The 15,122-nt window shown below is 42.5% G+C and overlaps 1 protein-coding gene across 1 annotated transcript in view; it reads left to right on the forward strand.

Moving 5' to 3' along the window:
• ZFHX3 (zinc finger homeobox 3) overlaps positions 1-15,122 on the forward strand; it is a 1,297,849-nt gene that overhangs the window by 882,145 nt on the left and 400,582 nt on the right. Inside the window, exon 13 of the mRNA XM_057314209.1 lies at positions 11,070-11,161. The gene's annotated coding sequence lies outside the window, so the exon portion shown is untranslated. The remainder of the gene's footprint in view (positions 1-11,069; positions 11,162-15,122) is intronic.

The following is a 15,122-nucleotide window of genomic DNA, read 5'->3' on the forward strand; positions in this document are numbered from 1 at the left end:
TTGCACCAACCCCTCATTTTAAAACAAAAGCCTAATGAAAGGGCAGGTGTGCCCAGAGCCCTCTGTGATTAGCTGTAATTCTTGGCAGAGTGTGACATGCTTATTCTTCTGAATTAGCACAGGGCACAAGGCATTTACCACGGTGCTAATTGCTATTGGATGAAAACAAGCAGCCCCAGTATGTGGGCATGAGGCAAGACAAAACAGATGCCAAAGCCATTCAGAGCCATACCCTGCATCGGGCGCTGTGCCGGTGGCTGAGAACACGTTTGTCTAAATGTCAGTCTCCTGTGGGTAGGGTGTGGGGAAGCAAGGCTGGAATCCAGCATGATTCGGGTTGGGTAACTGGGCAACCGCACACCCTCCTTCCTCCCCTCTGATGCAGTCAACACTTGCATTCAGTACTGTTCTTTATATTCATGTAGCGTTAGGGAAATAATGTGCACATTCTAAAGCATCCCCCCCCCCCCACCAAACTCCACAGTGTATGGAATTTCCTCTGGAAGGGAATTATTGTGCTCAAGCAAAGCCAACTCTAGGCCAGGTTTAACTCATCTACCAGACTTCCTCAAAAATGCAAGTGTAGGAGAAATGACAGACTTCAGTGTCATTTTCTGTGGAAAAAAAAATTTGTGCACATCCTACTTCTTCATGTTTTTTTCCTTGTCTTACCCCACATCACCGTAGACATATGGAAATAGAAATACCTAGTAAACCAAATCTTCTGAAATCTTCCAAGTGTAGTCATGGAGGCCAACGATAGAGCTAATATCACTGTCCATTTTTATCAACAGATATACCCAGAGGTGGTGATGAGGGGACTTCATGAATTGAAAAAATAAATACCCTTCTTTATGGTTCTTAAACACTTTTCTTATAGTGTAAAAATAAAACTCTGGAAAAAATAGAACGAGGAAAAAAACTCACTTAATGAAGGTTAGCTTATCTCCATAAAGGTGAATGGAAACAGCAGTGCTGCGTCTTTCAGATTCTACTGGAGTAAACTGGGTCTGCTCCTAAGAGTCTAGCTCAGCTGTCCCTCAAGCCTACCAAGCCTGCTGATGGAGACCTCTGTCAGGCAGAAAGAATGGTGAACCAAAGGTGTCATGACAGGTGGTCATGGCTCAAAAGAGAAGATGCCTCCTGTAACAATGAAGCTCCATATTTTAGTGACTGTCCCATTTTCAAGGAGGGGATTCTAGTTGGTTAAAACAAAAACCATAGGCCCAAAATGGTGTCACTTAGACTGAGTTCCCAAAGCAGGGCTTGATACATAATCTAATTACAGTTTCAACTTACCCCAGAAATGTAGTCGTAACCAGTCAGAATTTTTTCAGTCAGTGCCAATGAGTCTGCCACATGGGTTCTCTCTGTCCACACTCCCATCCCTGATCCCCTCATCGCAGCAAAACACCGAGGCAAATCTGCATGACAAGACCCTTTGCTTCTCCCCCTAAGGGAAAGCCACCTTGCGTAAAGTAATCCTTTTCTTTCGCCAATAACTTTCTTGCCCTGCTTTCCTTCTATAAAAACCTTTCATTTAGTACCTCCCCTGAGCTCCTCAGAGTCCGCTCTAGATGGGGATTGCGAGATGGGATGCTACCCCATTCTTGAATCATCTAATAAAACCAATTAGATCTTTAAAATTTACGTGGCTGAATTTTTGTTATTTTACAGGATAAATACAGATCTGAGCCTAGTTAGTAATCACCAGGGACTACTTTGTATGCCCAGATCCTACTTCTCCCAAACCTCAGCACTGAAACCTGGCTGATCATTGAAGTTTGGGTGATCATGTTGAAGCTATGAGTCTCCTGATTAAACAAGATGGCCCCCCAAGACCCTGGACCACAGGGGACATTCCCCAAATGCAGGCAGAAGGAATGGGTATTCCGCAAGAGACCGAAGGGAGAGATACTTAATTAAAGTGCTTGCTTGATGCAATTGAAAATGGATCAGAACTGCCTTCTTCTTGCCTTTCTCCTATTCCCAGTCAAGTTCTTCCACCTTAGATATTTTTTTCCCTCTTCAACCACACTGTGCAATCAAGCCACAAATCATGTTTTTGCTTTTTCATTAGCAAGCACTCAACTGCAGGAGCATCCTGGAGTTATACTGGTATTAGACTCAGGATACCTGGGTTCAGATCTTTTCTTCCTCTCAATAACCAAGTAATCATGGCCAAACCCCTTTAGTGCTTGGAGTCTGTCTTTGCATCTGTAAAATGGGGACACAATGATGAATATTCTTCCTTCAGAAAAGCCTTTTGAAAATTCTAGGTAATAACGCCTAGTGTTCATCTGTTTCTTGAATCGCAATGGGGAAAGTGTAGACATTATCTTGTATTGAAGTTTGCTTCAGAAAGGGAACTGTATGGGGGAGCCTGGGTGGCTCAGTCAGTTAAATGTCTGACTCCTGGTTTCCACTCAGGTCAGGATCTCAGGGTTATGGGATTGAGCCCCACATCAGGCTCTGTGCTTAGCAGGGAGTCTGCTTGAGATCCTCTCTCTCTGCCCCTCCTCCCACTCATTCTCTCTCTCTCTGTCTCTCAAAAAGAAATAAATAAATCTCTTTTTTAAAGGGGAACTGTATAGTCATTCTTTAAAATGTACAGCAGTTCATTGCCCCTCCCCCCCCCCCAAAAAAACAGCAGAATTTGCAATGATAGGTTTATAAACTCAGTGGCATCCAGAAAGGAATCCAGGCCGAGCTGCCTACTGGGCGCAGGGTGGCAACAGGCAGACAGGCTTAGGTGTGAGTCCTGTTTTGCTTATAGCGCCTAAAGGTTACATTTGCATTTGTAATCACTGGCCTGTCACATTTTGATAAATTGAAGAGCAGCTAGATTTTTCTCTTGAAAAACTTCAGTCCCCTTGCTGTAAAGAGTAAGAGGTTTGTTTTCAAACCTGACGGCTCAGATTGCCATGTCTCTTCCATTCTCTGTTGGCAATGGAGAGAGTGGTCAGGTTTGGGAAATTCCTGCGGGAAGATGAAGTAGCTCAGAGGCTGTTGACATTTATATCACTGTCCTTGGGGAATCTTGTTTTCCCTTCAGGGACGTTTGTGCTTTGGCCAGCGGACCTCAGCTCCCATGACGCCTAGAATCTGAGCTCCCTTATGTCTTCTCTCCTATCACTGCAGCCATTTTTATACAAATGCCCAGAAACTTCAATTAAAGTGGAAGATCGCCATTTGGGACAGAAAACCAACCAGGGAAATTCCAAAAGGGCTGATAAGGTCATGAACCAGAGTTTCCAGGGTGACAACACAGAGATTTCCTCATTCCTCCTCTAAAGCACCTTTCAAAAGTACCAAACACCCCACAGGCTGATGGGAGTGGTCAAAACCATTTTCCTCCCGCCTGGGTGGGCAGAGCACCTCTGTTGATTCGGAGAGTTCCGTGAAGAGACTTGCCATTCACAGAAAACCAGTGCACAGTTTGAGGATGCTGGAGTTCTGAATGCTGTGTCCAGCACCAAGCGAGAAGCAAGGGAATGAGCCCCGACAAGGGACCAGCAGCCCGTCTGACCCCAGCTCACTCGCTGTCATCAGCCTCTCCTCCCCTCACGATTTCCGGGTCCCCAGCTGATTCCACTCTTGTCTCCCAAGCCCAGTTTTCCCTTTGCCTAGTGCACTTGGCCTCCTAGTAATCAGGGAGCCAGAACCTCCTAAGATTGTGATTAGAAGAATCTTGGGACTTTAATCAGGAGCCTAGTGTTTTTTCAACTGTATGAGAGCAGTTAGAAAGAAAGTCTTAGGGGCGCCTGGGTGGCTCAGTCATTAAGCGTCTGCCTTCGGCTCAGGGCGTGATCCCGGCGTTCCGGGATTGAGCCCTGCATCGGGCTCCCTGCTCAGCTGGAAGCCTGCTTCTTCCTCTCCCACTCCCCCTGCTTGTGCTCCCTCTCTCGCTGGCTGTCTCTGTCAAATAAATAAATAAAATCTTTAAAAAAAAAAAAAAAAAAAAGAAAGAAAGTCTTAAAAGAGAAAAATGAAAAAATGCCTGAACTTGGAGGGATGGGGAATGGGTGAAGGATACAGGTATTAAATTTAATGGGAACCAGGAAATCCTTAATTGATTTCTAGAAATGGAAATGGGCATCTTGAGGGGATGGATGGAGGTGGGGGTGGGTACTGTTAATGAAAGCCAAGTAAAAGGGAAATGAGGGAGAAAAGGAGGATGATTAATGAAAATTTGGGATCGTGTGACTCAAGAAAATCATTCCATGGCTTTCATTTTTAGAGGATGTTCTCCCGTTTGCCCAGCATCTTCCAGCCAGTGCCAGCTAAGCCATTTTATTCCTACAGGAATAACTTAACAACAGCATATTTGCATAGCAGTCTAGAGTCTGTGAAGGAAGAGATGGGATAGGAGGGCTCTCCAGCCAGCAGTTCCCTGGGTCCTTTGCTAATCTTTCTTGCTGTTGCTGCAGAATTATGTTCTATAACCCTGGAGGACATGGATCTTTCCCTGCCTTGGTAGGATCCTACCCAGAGGCAGGGGTGTTCCTGAGAATAAAGGGACATGGACCAGGCAACGCATAGGTGGGAGAGAGAATTAATCTTGGTGAATAGCTGGTCACCCAGACATCCTAGAGATGTGTTATAAATGTGGTATCATTGAAGAGGGGCCATCATTGGGTTCATTATCAGTTTTTGCTGTATAAAACACCGCTCTCAAAGTTAGTGGCTTAAAACATCAAATATTTATTTTTTTAGCTCACAGTTCCATGGGATGGCTAGGATGGCTGGACAGCTAGGGTAGCTCTGCTTGTCTGGACCAACTTAATTGATTTTTGTGGTCTGCTGGTGGCTTGGCTGGAGTTGGATGATCTAGGGAGGGGTTTCTCACTCACGTGTCTGGCAGTTGGCCAACTAGTTGTTGGTCTAAAAGGGCCTCCGCTGGGACTTCTTGTCTGTACTCCATGTGGTCTCTCCCTCCCACAGGCTAACCCAAGCCTTGTCATAGAGCAGCAGTGTCCAAGAGAATGAGAGCAGAAGCTGCAAGACCCTTTGAGGCTGAGGCTCAGATCTCACACAGCTCAATTCCACTACATTCGAGGAATGGGGAAATAGACTTATCCCCTTGGTGGGAGGGGCCACAAGGAGCTGGTGGTCATTCACAGCCTAACACAACTGGCAATCCCACCACTGATGTTCGAGGGTAGAATCTGCTTTGGTTGACTGTGCCACGTTGGACCACCACTTTCTCTCCTCAAGCCCCATTTTTATTTCTTTCATCACCTGGAAAATAAGAGACATGAATTAGATCATCTCTGAGGGCCCTTCTAGCTCTAAAATTTCATGATGATAAGAATTATCACTTAACAACTAGTATTTGGGGAAATGTAGAGAAGTTGGAAAACTTGTGCATTGTTGATGGGAAGGTAAAATATTACAGCCCCTATGGAAGACAGTAGAGGGGTGCCTGGCTGGCTCAGTGGGTAGAGCATGTGACTTTTGATCTCAGGGTTGGAGTTCGAGTCCCACGTTGGGGATAGAGATTCCTTAAAAATAAAATCTTAAAAAAAAGAGAGAGAAGAAAACAGTTGAGGTTTCTTTAAAAAATTAAAAATAGAACTTCCATATGATCTAGCAATCCTTCTGGATATTTATTGAAAAGAATTGAAATCAGAATCCCAAAAATATATTAGCACTCCCACATTCATTGAAGCTCTAGTCACAGTAGCCAAGGTGTGGAAGCAACCTAAATGTCCTTTTATGGATGAATGGATAAAGAAAATGTGGTTTGTATACACAATGGAACATTATTCAGCCTTAAGAAAAATCTGCAATATGCAGCAACATGGATAAATGTAGAAGACGTGATGCTAACGAAGTGAAATAAGCCAGTCACAGAAGGACAAACACTGCATGATCGCACTTATGTGAGGTGTCTAAAGTAGTCAAACTCATAGGAGCAGAGACTATAATGGTGGTTGCCACGAGGACTTGCAAATCAGTGGGTGTAAAGTTTCACTCATACAAGATGAATAAGTTCTGGAGATCCACTGTACAACATTGTGACTATAGTAACAAAACTGTATTGTACTCTTAAAATTTTATTAAGAGAGTAGATCTCATAGTAAATGGTCTTACCATAATTAAATAAAGATAAAAACAAATGTAGCTTATATCTGTTGAGTGATTATCCTGTGTCAGCATGCTTTTAAGTGCTTTACAGGTAATAACTTACGACGTGTAATCCTCACAGCTATCCTAGGAGTCCCAATTTACAGGATAGGAAACTGAGGCACAAAATTGTTAAATAACTTGCCCCAGGTCACAGAGCTAGCGTAGCAGAGCCAGAGTATGAACACAGTTCCCTGACTCTAACACCCATGGTCTTAACTGCTAGGCTGTGTGGCCTGCCTGGAGCATCACGGTTCTTACATGAAGTATTGAGTAACAGCAGTGCATTAAAGATTATCTACCTTAATGCATTCCTGTGCTTTTAAAAGTTCTTTTCCTGAAACTCAAGTGGTTAAGCATAATTCTTTCATCCTCCTTCTCTTATAACTTCATCCATCTGTCTGTCCTTTCATTGAACAGATATTTCTTAAATTCATATAAATATGACACTGTGTCATGACTAACAGTCATAGTAGTTTGGCACTTTGTGTTTTCACTCTTGCTTCAATTTCCTTTGCTCTGGCTTTTAGGTTGATAATATTATACCCATATCGCTGATGGAGAAGTTAAATGATAAAAGTATCATAAGACTGTTTATATTTCTGCTAAGAGATAATTATCCAATTGCAGTTATGCTTTTAGCTAACCTATTGTCCCAGAAAACAGATTTCCACTTTTGATATTTGAGTTAGTAATCAATACTTTATATTGAAATGATACTTTATTTTATGTTTTATAGTATTTTTTTAAGGCTTCATATGGTTCCAAATTTAAATGGTACAAGAAAGTTTATAATGAAAGCCTTCTTCCCTCTGTTACCCAAATGGCCCAATTCTCCTACCCACACTCAGTATTTTTTGGTTTTTGTAAGCTTTTCCAGAGCTATTTTATGCATTTTTCAGCAACTAAGACTAAACGGTTTCCCGTTTTAGTACATAAATAGTAACATACTGGATACATAGTTCTATAAATTGATTTTTTTAACTTAATCTATTTTGGAAATAATTTCTCAATCTTTTATGGATGCATAGTATTCAATTATATGGTTTTAAATAATGTACTTAACCCTCTTGATGAACCTTTAGGTTGTGTCTAACCTTTTGCTCTTAATGCTGCAATTAATTATTTTTACATAAATCTTTTAACAAATGTATAGGTATATCTGTTGCAGAAATTTCTGAAGGAGAAATCACTAGGTTAAAAGTTAGGTGCACCTGGGGCGCCTGGGTGGCACAGCGGTTAAGCGTCTGCCTTCAGCTCAGGGCGTGATCCCAGCGTTATGGGATCGAGCCCCACATCAGGCTCTTCCGCTGGGAGCCTGCTTCTTCCTCTTCCACTCCCCTGCTTGTGTTCCCTCTCTCGCAGGCTGTCTCTATGTCTGTCAAATAAATAAATAAAATCTTTAAAAAAAAAAAAGTTAGGTGCACCTGTAACAAAGAACACACCTAGCATCCGTATCTTGGTTTCTCAATAGCATTCTCCCCTCGAAGGAACCAGGGCTCCTTAGAAAATGGTGCACTGGGTGTTGTATGCAACTAATGAATCATCGAACTTTGCATCAGAAACCAGGGATGTACTGTATGGTGACTAACATAATATAATAAAAAAACATTAAAAAAATTAAATTAAATTAAATTAAATTTTTTAAAAAATGGTCAGGTCCAGGACAGGAGCTCGGTAGACATGAGATGAATCTGGGACATCTTATGGTACCAGAAAGTACGGAAGTGCTAAAGAAGAATGGGGTATATCAAAAGGACACAGAGGTCAGCTTGAATGAGTGTTCACTCTGGTCATCATGATAAATAAGGACAGTAACTCAATACAACCTACTAAATCTGAGTCCATCCTGATATAAACAGAACATGTCTGTAGTTACAAAATATCTCCCCAAAAGATACTTAATGACAAAGGGGAAAGCGGTAACTTGGCAGATACCACCATAACCAAGTGATCAAAATGGCAGCCCCAGCAGTGGGGCAAACTGACACCAGGTGCACATTTCCGTGATGTGCTGAGGAGGACGCAGCATTACTTCCATGCCAAAAATGCATAGCTTCTATCTAATTATGGGGAAACGTCAGACAAACAAAAAATGAGGGGTGTTCTGCAAAATAACTGATCAATAGTCTTCAAAAATAGCCTGAAAGACAACAAACAAAACAAAACCTGAAGAATTCGTCCATGTTAAACGAGACTAAAGAGACATGACAACTAAGTACAACAAATGACATTGGATCGGATTCTGGAAAAGGAAGAAAAATTCTTTCTTTCACTATGAAGGACATTTGTTGGAAAATGGATAAAATTTGAATAAGCTATGTGGGTTATGTAATAGTATTGTATTGATGCTAATTTCCTAATTTTTTATAACTTTTCAATGGTTAGATAAAGGAATGTCTTTGGACAAAATTTTCAGCGGTAAAATGATTTTGGAAAGATAATATATATGTGTGTACATTTATAGATGCTTATAGATATATACAGGATGAAAGAGAGATGGAGGAGGGAAGAGAAGGAGAAAGAGATTGAGAATTATAATGCAAATATTATAAAACATTAACATTTTGACAATCTGCGTCACACCAAGGATTCTTTTCACTATTTTTGTGAGTTTTCTATAATTTTGAGATTTTTTAGGATTTTTTAAAGATTTTTTAAATATATGCACATTTGAATTTTGATAGATTTTGTCAAATTGCCTGCTATAGAGACTGCAAATACTCTCTCCCACCACTAGCAACGCATGAAAGTGGCACTTGATATTTACAAAATATACTCACATACTACACCAGAAGAATTTATTACTACTCATAGGAATAGGCAAAGGTATTTTCTCCATTTTACATAACTGAAGCTTCCAGCAGTGTAGACAATAAGAGGAGTGGTTAAGAACACAAGGTTTTGAAATAATAATTATATGCTATTTCGCCTAATCAGGCTGGCAAACATAAAGTTTGAAAATACTGAGCATTGGCAGGGATGTGAAGAAATGAAAACTCTTACAGTCTGTTGGAGGGAGTGTAATTTAGTGCAATCATGTTGTGGAGTGATTTGGCAATATGTAATACAGTTGAAGATGTGCACAGCCTGCAACCCAGCATTCGCATTTTGAGATATGTGTCCTGGAGAAACTCTTACACATACACGGCTGCACTCCCAGCCACGCAATTTGTGATGGTAACAATGGGAGACCAACTAAATGCCCACCAAGAGGGGAATGCTTGAACACATTGTGGCCATTTCCTACAATACTGTAATTAAAATAAAAGTATTAGAACTATAGTTTTACCATAGGAAAAAAAAAAACCTCAAAAACATGTTGAGTAAAGAAAGCAAATTGCAGAAGCAGATGTACCCTTTCTGTACGTTTTTGGAGTGCTGTATATGGTGTGAACATACTTATGTGTAGAAGGAGTATGAAATCTTTCCCAGGGAGGATATGGTACCAGCTTCAATAGAATGGTTATTTGGGGAAAGGAAGTGAGAGGAACAGAGTGAAAATGTCTAAGAAGGAGATTCATCTGTATTTGTAACACTGTATTGCTTTAAAAAAAAAACATATAGGGGCGCCCTTGTGGCTCAGTCCTTAAGCGGCTGCCTTCGGCTCAGGGCATGATCCCGGCGTTCGAGATCGAGCCCCACATCAGTCTCCTCCTCTGGGAGCCTGCTTCTTCCTCTCCCCCACCCCCTGCTTGTGTTCCCTCTCTCACTGGCTGTCTCTCTGTCAAATAAATAAATAAAATTTAAAAAAATAAAGTAAAATAAAATATAGCAAAAGAAAAAAATAGGGAACAATGAATATGAGCCTTAATATTCAAAATCCTGGGCTCACATCTCTAATGTTTACCAGTTGTATAATATTGGGATGTTTCCTTAACACCTGTGGACTGCAGTTTTACCATGTGTAAAACGGGGGATGGTATTGCTTACTTTGCAATGCTGGTTTCAAGACTGAGTGTGATGTATATCCAGCTGTACCACCGTGCGCTAATAGGTGCTCAAAACTAGTGGTTATTATTATATCCAGTAATTCTCAACCGGGGACTATCTTGCCTCCCCTGCAGGGGACATTTGGCAGTGGCAATGTCTAGAGACATGTCTGATTGCCGCAACTAGGAGATACTAATGGCATCTAATAAGTAGAGGCCGGGGATGGTGCTAAACACCCTGTGATGCACAGGGTAGATCTCCCCACACACCAAAGAATTATGTGGCTTCAAAGCTCAGTAGGGTCGAAGTTGAGAAACTCTGCTATATCAAAGTGGCCGAAATTTGAGTCAGGACCTCCTGACTCCCAGTTGAGTGCTCTTGCCTCTACAACACATGATGGTATAAGACCACAACCTTTCTATTAAGTGACTTGTGTAGGTGGTGGTGGGTATTTACCCTCATTCTGGCCTATCAGCTTACCATTGGGTAAAAATACACTACTGAGCAGAACAACTGCCTGGCGTATAAAAGGTCCTCATAAATATTTATTAAATAATGAACAAGTCAGTGGATGAGGGCAACCTCTTAAATTGTGAAGATTTAGTCACTATCCTTGGCACAATTTCTCTGATTCCCCATTCATTTGAAATGAGGGTCTACTCAGTTTTCATTTTTATATATAAAGAGAAGAACTAGAAAACAAGTGAGTGAGAAGTTCTCAGAGCCTGGTAGCCCATATCTGAGGGGTCTCCAAACAACTATGGACTAATGTTCCAGCATCCCTTGTCAAGACGCATCTGGAATTTGCTGAGACACAGAACCCTTCAGCTTCAATTTACCATGGCCACATGAAGTAAAGTGAAAAATTAACCTAAAGATGAAGAGCATAATTATGAGACTTAAATCTCATTTGACTCTAGCACAGCTTATGGAAAGTCCTTATTATGTTAATGCAACATCAGGAATAAATGCAATCTCTTGCAACTGTTTACTCTGTTTTGTCCCAGGCACTGATTTGGGGGAACCCAGATATCGTGGTTGTTCAGAGGACAACTATGAGTCCCTTCCGTCATCTTCTTCACCATTGATTTTCGAGAGGGTGAGTACCATTTCCTTCTGAATATTTGCTTCGGCAGCGCTGAAGCTCTCACCAATTGCTTCAAAGGATACACAGTTCTTAAAAATAATTCAGACATATTCTAATTTCTACTTATGTGCGTATATATCCAACTGCACCTAAAAGAGAGGTGTTTCCACAAACCATATGGTAGGTATAGTAAATGCAAAAGGCACAGTCACTAGTCTTTGCTTCTAGTCCTGACTTTCCACCTTTACCTGGCTGAGTGACCTTGAGAAGGTTACCTAAGCCCTCAATTTCCTCTCATCTGCAAAATGAGAGGTTTGGGCTGGATTATTTGGAAGGTATTTCTCTAAACTTCTTAATATCACACCCTAAGGAAGATTGAAAGGCAGTGATTTAAAGCAGTGACTTCCAAAATAGGATGGGCAATACATCTGCTTCTATCACTGAAGTGCTTGCTGAAAATGTACATTTCTCAAGTCCCATCCCAGACCTGCCAAGTCAGAATCTCTGTGGCTAAAGAACAGAAATCTGCCTTTTTAAGAAACTCCTCAGGTAACTGTATGTACAATAATGTTTGAGAAGCACTGTCCTAACCACTGTAAACATCATTATGTTTATGTGGGATGTGATGAGCTAGGTCTGGGCCAGGCAGCAAGTGGCTGGAATCACTTGCATTCATAAAAGAATTAACAAGGTCGGCATCTGGTGGCGGTTTTATCTTTTGTTTCTTGGCTGTGTACCTTGCCTTTTGGCTCAGTCCTCCCCTCAACACTTCACTGGCCAAATCTAGGTGTCTTACATGGGTTCCTTGGCTCTCCTCCCCTTGGCTGCAGCTGAATGAGAGTAAAATCCTTTTGGAAATGACCACTAAAGGATAGCATCTCCTCTAGACTCCATTCAAAATGTGATCTTGTTTGCATGCGTCATTCCCAGAGATGTCAGAGGTATTGCCTCCCCCTCTTACGGTGGCTTTGCCATCAGTCTTTTGCTCTAGAGGGCTGGGCTTTGCTCCCAAGGATGTCATCACTATGAAATGACTAAGGGGATATGGATGGAAGTCAGTCATGTTCATGTGTAGAACCAAGATGGCAGACTTCTAGAGAGAAGGGGGCTGTGCCCAGAGATCCCAAATCAGACAGCCCAGATCATGCTCAGAGCTCTGGACTGTGAGTCAGAAAAGCGTTCGACTGTGCTGTAGTCCGGTTCAGTTGCCAGAACAGCATCTGTGGCATTTCAGGCTTTCTAGGTCGTGTGCCTAAACTCTCAAGGAGTCGCAAGCAGCCCCAAAGAGACTTATATCTTCACGGAAAACTAAATCCTGGCTTTGAAATACAAACAGGGTCTCCCAGTACTGCCTGCACAGACTGCCCCCCAGGACCAGTCTAATTGCTCAGTGCGTGACTGTTGCTCTTCTCTGAAGCTTCACCAGATACTATTTTCTGGCATCAAATAAAGGGAAGTGGAGCTTTAAGAACATAGTGTTCCTGCTGTCTGCTGTGGGTCAGATATAAAACTCTCCTCCCAAATCACAGGCAAGGCACTGGATGTGATGTGTCAGGTAAAGTACTAACAAGTGCCCCTTCATGAGAGAACTACTCGCGCATAGAGAGCATTCCAGACAGCACCCACTGCTGGCCGGGGGTGGATGTGGGCTTTATTTGATTTGGGGTTGATTTATTTGTTTGCCTTGCTTCTAGAACAGCATAAGTTGGATTTCATGTCTCGAATACTGAATCCAATACTTTTAGGTTCACTGACTTGTTGTTATGTAGCATTTATGAAGTATATGTCAATGCACTTGGCGCTTTACAATGACTCATAAAAAGGCATGGTCTTGGCTGCTGAGCATACAGTTGCTACCAGTTGAGTTACTGCCTAGGTGAAAAGGATCACAGGACAGATCTGGGTATCCTTTGCCCAGAAAACAACTATATATCCGGGTTCCTCGTTGCATGTTAATCCAAACAGAGGTGTGGTAGCTGCTGCTACCATTTTGATATCAGTATCCTAATGCAGTAGATGCAGCATATAGTTCCTGACGCTTCGGAAAAGCTGGGCAGACATGGATGGATGGATGGATGGATGGATGGATGGATGGATGGATGGGGAGCTGTCTCCTCAGTGGACATATGTCATTTCCTATTTGTCCCTCCACCTAATGACTTTATCAATGCATTTAAAACCTTGTGGTTATGGAGCTGCTTGACTTGGAAGGGAACTGTTACTTAAGTGGCCTTTTGCAATGGAGAGGAGATCAATATATCTGTGATGTGGACAGAAACATAATGAGAAACAGATTACCCCAAATCATATGAACTTGTTAACAATATTATATCAATATCAATTTCTTGGTTTTAATTATATAAGATGTTATCACTGGAGAAAGCAGGGTGAAGGGTATAGGGGAAATCTCTGTACTATTTTTGCATCTCCCTGTGAGTCTATAATTTGAAAAAGAGTTGCACGAACGTCATCTACACATCTTCGTAGCCACCTCATTGCCTACATCTTGCATTCACTAGGCCCTCCACTAATAATAGCAAGCCCAAGTGTGTCCATTCAGGACTTCCAAAAAAGCAGAAGCTAAAATAGAATTAGACATGTGAGATATTTATTGGGGGAAATGCCTGGGAAGCATAAAGTGAGAGGGAGTCAGGCAGGAAGAATCTTCAAACTGCCAGGCAGTTCTAACACCTGTGAAAGGAGAGAGGGAGGAGGAATTGGGAAGGAAGAGCCTCAGACTGCAGAGAGGTCAGAGAAAAATTTCACCCAAGCCAACTGAACTTGGTCCCTGAGCAAACTTAACTGTGAGAATAGTCCCACACGGGAAAGGGTGGCCCATTGCAGTACCTCCACCAAGTTCAGTCCTCACTGGAGCAGCCTGGAAACAGCCTGGCCTGGAAGAAATATTGGGTGAGTCCAAAGGTGCAAAGACTACGGGAGGCTATCCGTCAGCTATGCTTGCAGAGCAGGTTATCTTAAAGGGAGAGCTGAGCTGGTATGATGATACCAGGCAATGTTTTTCTCCCAGTTCTCTGGCCTTTCTGTCCAGTCCTTAGTGACCTTGACCTCTTGTCCCTCAGTTGGACACATATTCTGACTCCCAAACCAGACTGAACTCCACTGTCTGCTGCTTCTACATATATGCTCCCTGCAGTCCAGGGCAGTTTTTAAAAAGTCGTAGAACTGAGCTAGTTGATTCACCATATGTGTCATCCCACATCGCGTGGCCCTCATTCCCCCAGTATCTTTTACTGTCGTTCTCCTCTTGACTCCATGTCGCACTGCTCACTGTGTTTGTTGCGACCCTGTTGCACTTTGATCGAGTACTTCCATGCTGCCTGAGCTTTGGCTGTTTGCTGGATGGCCTTCCCCCATGAGCTCCCTAAGGGCTCCTCCTCTCACCATCTCCACATCTATAGCTTTCTTCATCCTCTCCTCCTTCCTTTAAATGTTGGAGGAAAGGCCCTTCTCCTCCAATGCCTACTCTTATGGCATGTCTTCCACGATCTTTCGCCTTGTCTGTCACCCCCTCGCTCTCCAGATGTTCTCCTCCTTTGGCTTCTAGGCCATGCTGCTCTCAATTCTCTTCCTATCTGTCTGACTTGATCCTTTCTGACGTCTTACTGCCTCTAAATGTAAATGTTCCCCCAGGATTCTGTCTTTATCACTCTTGATTTGACTCTACATTCTCCCTTGACTTCTCCTCCATTTCCATGATTTTGACTCTCCATGCTCTGTAGAAGCTCTAGGTACCCACTGTAACTCCCCTCTCCAATTCAAGTTCCTCAACAGTGTCCCTATGCATCTTGCCAGAGCTTTAAATTTTGTGCCTGCACTTCCCTCCCAGATGCTTTTCTCCTCCCAGCTTTCCCATTTCTCTTCATGAGACCCCATTCTGTCACTCACCCGGATTGGAATCTTGGAGTCAACTTGACCCCTCATATCCGTCCCTCTGGCCTTCCTCTGCAGACCC

This window comes from Ursus arctos, unplaced genomic scaffold (assembly GCF_023065955.2).
Source record: "Ursus arctos isolate Adak ecotype North America unplaced genomic scaffold, UrsArc2.0 scaffold_19, whole genome shotgun sequence".
NCBI lineage: Eukaryota > Metazoa > Chordata > Mammalia > Carnivora > Ursidae > Ursus > Ursus arctos.